The sequence below is a fragment of the Mercenaria mercenaria genome, chromosome 7 (assembly GCF_021730395.1).
Source record: "Mercenaria mercenaria strain notata chromosome 7, MADL_Memer_1, whole genome shotgun sequence".
NCBI classification, from domain to species: domain Eukaryota; kingdom Metazoa; phylum Mollusca; class Bivalvia; order Venerida; family Veneridae; genus Mercenaria; species Mercenaria mercenaria.
In genome coordinates this window covers 6,828,114-6,834,406 of record NC_069367.1, presented here as the reverse complement: position 1 = coordinate 6,834,406, position 6,293 = coordinate 6,828,114, and positions in this window count along the sequence as shown.

The following is a 6,293-nucleotide window of genomic DNA, read 5'->3' as shown; positions in this document are numbered from 1 at the left end:
CCCGAAGGCTTACATCATAGGATGGGAGCAAAATTTTAAGAACTTGACTGTTGTAGTCCCAAAGGACTGGAACAACAAAAGGAAAACTTCAAAAAACAAATCTCAGTCCACAAAAAAAAATATTCAAAGTCTACAAAAAAAATCCTTATCAGGTACAGGTATGTAAAAATACACCTAAAAAATGGAGGTACCACCCATGTTGTACCACAGAAAAGTGGTCTCGGTTTTTCCCTACGGCCAATAATAAAAAAGTTTCAAAAAAAAGCTATTTATAGTAACATAAAAGGAAGTAATTAAAAAAAAAATTATTGTAAGTACAAAAAAGAGATCTGCCAAATAAAAACAAGAGCACTGCAATGCAGAGCAATAGACACAAAGCAAAGTCATATATGACATTTGACCCTTAAGTGTGACCTTGACCTTGAAGCGAGTCATACGGAACATGCTCTCTGCACATCGTTACAATGTGGTGAACATTCCTGCCAAGTTTCTTTGAAATCCTTCCAGCAGTTCAAAAGTTACAGAGCGGACACGAAACAAACTGATATGACGTTTGACCCCCAAGTGAGACCTTGACCTTGAAGCAAGTCATCCGGAACATGCTCTCTGCACGTCGTCTTGGTGTGGTGAACATTTGTGTCAAGTTTCTTTGAAATCCTTCAAGGGGTTCAAGAGTTACAGAGCGGACACGAAACAAACTGATATGACCTTTGACTCCTAAGTGTGACCTTGACCTTGAAGCGAGACATCCAAAACATGCGCTCTGCACATCGTCTCGGTGTGGTGAACATTTGTGTAAAGTTTCCTTGAAATCCTTCAAGGGGTTTAAGAGTTACAGAGCGGACACGAAATTGCTAACGGACAGACGGACAGACGGACGGACGTTCTAACGAAACGGTCTTTATGTGACTTCCCCATTGTTCTCTCTATTGTTCTAACAGTCACATAAAAAGAAAAATAGTCACATAAACAGAACGGAATGAATGACATCAAAGAGAAAGTACCGTTATGCAGTCACTTAACCATCATTTCGCGGGCACGGACAGACGGACGGACGGACACCAGCGTCATAACATAATACGTCCCTTCGGGCGTATAAAAATACTATACTTCTCAACAAATATAATGTGCGATCAATTATGACAATGCAAGATTATGTCAAGATGGAGCTTTAATGTCAGATAACATATCTAAAGTATCTACGCCGTCTTTATCAAGTAAAAAGCATCCAGTTTCGTCACCTTTTAATCAGATCGATTCTAAAAAGCACAAACATGTTGAAAATTTGGCAATAATTGATGAAAGTAGTTCCAATATGGCGAGTAAGTCTGAAAGTTCACAGTCAGTTTTGTCTAATATAGCTGAAACAGTAAAAGTCTCTCTGAAACAAGAAAGTAGAGATGTTCGATGAAATCACAAAACGAGTTATTGACGGAGTTTTAACCTTTTTTCAAGGTCAAATAGATTGCCTTGAAATGAAAAATAAAAGTTGAGTGACAGAGTTGAATACATGGAAAAGAAATTGGACCAGGATGAGCAGTATAGTAGAAGGAATAACCTCCGAATTTCAGGTGTAGACGAAAGTGAACATGAAGTCATGAATATTGCCAGCTTAGTTAGGTCTCCACTTAACTTAAAATGCAATAGATCGTACACATCGTGTTGGGCCCGGGCATCTTAAGAAAACATTGATAAAATTTACTAATTATCACGCCAGAAAGAAATGTCTTTAATCGAGGGTTATGTGCAAGACCAATGATATGAAAGGTGTCTTTATTAACGAAAAACTAACTAGGGAAAGATCGAAATAACTCTTCCTAAAAGAGGCCTAGTTGATAGTGTTAGTTCCACGATGGAATCATTCCGACGAAAGATAAAGCGAAAAATGTTCGTCGAACCCATAGGAAAAGTGACCTGAAATATTTTGTTGAACTGAACGTTCTTACGCATGGGGTTCTTTTGGCACTGAACTTGAATTAGAGATGGCCAATACCGACTTACACCTACTTTTTGGCGCGCAGTGTTACCTTCGATAAAGTGTCGCCTCAGTGAATGTGTAACATGACTTGCACGTATAGTGATCTGTTGTTACTTATAACTGTATAATTAAATGAAGTAACTTAGTTTTGAGAAAATTGATTGCATGTTTATCACCCACAATCTAATATATTAAATTTATACACGCCCTATTTATGAATTTAACAGAGATAAATTTTCTATTCTACAACAAATGATAAGATAAAAATAGTTAAAAAGTAAAGAACAGATTGATTAAGACTACATGCTAGTGTATATGGCAGTGTTTTAAATTGTATTATTAGACCTTTTCAGCGTAAATGGAAATGTACATGAGTACGTATATGTATATGCATTTCGATCAATTTTGAGGGTTTTTTTCTAAACAGTTGAGAGAACACATTTTCAATAGCATAATAATAACAAATAATTCAGCCAGTTTACATACTAAGACGTATCGGGAACGTACGTGATAAAACGTCCGGTGCAAAAAAAAGAAACAATCACGCGATAAGCAAGATCAGTTCTAACTCAGCTCTGATATTACTATGGGACTTGGCCCTTTGGGATCATGGAGTGCATTCAATAGATGTGCTATATAGAGTTCTGCTTCCGGTCCTAGGGGGTGTGAGAGGTGTTGCAAATTTTCATTACCTCTCGTGAACAGTCTCAGTCAAACCGAGGCTGATGTTATTCTGCTTTGTTGCTTTCCTTGCTTCCAAAGGATCTTTCTGCAGATTTTATTGATATTAACAGTTAACTGTGCACAATTCGTCTGGAGAAAAGAGGTTACGTCTACTTGATTGATGATTTATATTAAGTTTTATTACGTTTGAATAAAATATGTAAAAGGAGCTGAAACCGACAGTTAACACAGTGCGAAACATCCATTTACTTAGAATAAAATTTACAATTGCGAAAAGCAATTTTGTGCATCTGTGTCAACCATGAAATTACTTCCTTTGTTAGCATGTTCATATACAAATAAACATAATTGTATAAATAATGAATAGCATATTCGAAGCAACAGGTTATGCAAAATAAGAACGCTTAAGACGATTAGGCAAAAAGGTAAAAAAATGTTTTAATGGGCAACATAGTCACTGCACGAGAAGCAATACATATGTGGAAATCCTGGCTGGAATAAAAGTAAAAAAATACTGTCTTTAATCCTGAAGTTGTAGCATGCTTATATGGAACAGAAAATAATGCTTGTAATTATTACGAGTATTGCGAATTTATTTTTGTTGAATATTCTTGGATATCCTTTTACTGTAGCCACATTATAACATTTTTATTGCAAACTGACGTTGGTTTGGAGGCAGTAGGATAAGCTAACACTGTAATATTTATTCAGAGCGAAGCGAGCAAAAATGTCTTATGATATATTAGAATATATCTTCTGAAAATTGTTCTCTTCATAACTTGAACAAGACTATTAATAACATAAAGTTAAATGTTGGAGTATTTACTTTTCTGGCAGCCTCTCTCCTGATTTTCTAATGTTCATCGTTTTAATATAGATAGGAATAGTTCGATGGCTCCAAGTTTCCTATGAAATATGGTTGTGGTCCACATTTGTGTAAACATTTCACACTGGGCGACTGAGTTACGGAGCGTAGAAGTCGAGAAATACATTCGATCATTGTGGGATATTTTATTTTTCTAGAATCTTTCAATATTCAAAATGGCGATATGCAAGATTGGTTAATCTCAGCTGCGCTTGGTATTAATATTAACCGATAATACGTTTTCGTTGTTATCTTGAAACAATACCATCCCACTTTTGTCACATGTACTAGTCGTGTACATACACATTTACGCCAAAATGTCTATTACTGATAATGTATAAATAAAGTGTTTTGTATCCATAATGTTTACGACTACATGAAAGCGTATATGGTAATGTTTTAATCGTAAAATTACTGATAACGTACAAGGTTATTGTCTTCCTAAGGTAAATGGGTCGGGCTCAAGTTCAGTTTGCTTTATAGGTTCAAAACTATGGAATGGGTTACCATTAGATATAACAAAAATAGAAAAGTTGCATCATTTTAAGGTTACCGTCAAAAGTCACTTGATGAACAGTTTTTAGTTGATGTCTACTACATTTTTATCAAACTGTTTTTTTTAAGTTTCGCTGCTTGTTTCATATTAGGTATGTCTTTTTATTTTACTAATATCTTAATTTTAATCATTTAATTCTATGATATGCTTACGTATTGCCTTCTGAAAAAAATGGTATTACTTAACTGGTATATTGTGATTAAGTGTTTCTGTGATATTTTTTGTTTGTTAAATGTGTCCACTAGATTTTTGTCTCTACAAATTAAATTCAATTAGCTGTGATAATGACATTTCAAAGTTCACCTGTGATATTCAAATCAATTGTGATATTATCAAAGTTTTATTTCGGTGTATTTTAAATTTGCCCCTTTATGTCATGCCACCAATACTACAAGGATCCCAATGGAAATAAGCGCTGGAGCTTTATTGTGTTATCCTTGGTATTAGAAGCATGTCATGGTTTAATTTGTTTCTTTTTTTTTTTTTTTTTTTTTTTCTCAACTGAAACTTACATCATTCTATTTTAGTAATGCTGTTATTTTATCATATATGTTTGTAAACCATTGTATGTTTCCTATGCCGAAATAAATCATCTAATCTCTAAATACGTAAGTGTTTTGTATAAAATATATGTGTATACATGAAGTTTACAATTACTTGCTAGCTTACATGACAGTATTTTAGAGTGTATTATTACTGATAATCTGCCAATACATAAGCGTTTTGTAGACATGATGCCAGGGTAAATAAAATGTAAATATACATGCGTGCTAGCGAGGGAGGTATTAACGAAACAATATTAATATGTCTGTGCCTATACGTACGCGTTAACATGCAAAAATTGAATAATCATTTGAACAAGTAAGTTTATATGCTCACTGGCATGTGGTGCATTGTTTTCCTATTCACAGACAGTAATTTAAGAAACAAACTATATTAATTCGTATGTGTCTATACGTACGTGCTGGCGTTAATATTGATATTATATTAATTCTTGAAAGTGTAAATATGTATGCGTGCTAGTGTGCGCTGCATTGTTCAAGTATTTTAGAAACAGTCTATATTAATGGCTGTATGTGTGTTTATGTGTTCGTACTGTAGTACAAGTCATTACATTATTTTGGAATGTTTAAATATGCGTATGTACTAGCGTGCGTTGCAGTGTCCCTACTTAAGTCAGTTACTTTAGAAACCAAGTTTAATTAATATTTGTGCTTGTCGACAATGCGTTGTTAGTTTGTTTGGTTTCTCTGTTTGCAGTAGTGATTATAAGGTAACCATTTTTTTTTTATATTAGTAGCAAGTGATAACAGGGTAACCAAAATGTATATGTCATAGTGTATATACTAATGTTTCTGGGTATATGCTTTTTTCTGTTAGTAGCAAGTGATGACCAAAGTATATAACTGTTAATGTATATACTAATATGTGTCTTTCTTCAGAAAGTGATGCTCTGTAATTAAAGCTTACCTGCGCGTACGTGCTAGCGTACATTGGAATTATCAGTCTTTTTGTAGATAGCCATGCTTGGTATCCAGAACATTATATATACTGCGTAAATATGTATCTGTGTATAATCTGTCTATTTCTAGTAATGTTTTACTGATGTTTGCTCACTACTGATAACGTATTATTGACATCGTCATTTGTTCATTTATACTTCACAAATAGTACTATTTTTCAATACACGTTTTTACACAAAAACTTTAATGACACATCACACAGACCTTCTACAACATAAACATCATAATGTCTATTCCTTTTGTTCTCTTCCTTTCATGTACATATGTTTGTAATTTCTAAAGTTATTCCAGACTAAAAGTCAGAAGTTCATATAGGGATACATTTGCTTTTGGCAAGTCATATCAGTCTAGAGGTAAATTCCAAAGGTTTCTATATATGAAGGCGTTTTGTTTCTGCATTTCATCGTGACAATTACTTAAAATGAGAAAACACACACTTAACGTCATGTTGGCCTGCAATTTCAATAAAAGTCATTTTGTCTGGTTTCATTTCATAGTACTAATGCTGAATTGTGTAACATCGATATCCGTGTTTTCACTGAAACATGGTTAAGCGACTCAGTGACTACAGCTGATCTTCTGTTTCCTGGCTTTAATCAAACTGTTAGAAAAGTCCGTGTTAATGATACTCTTGGGGGTGTAATTATATATGTTAAGGAATTTATTTCCTTTGTTCGAAGAACTGAC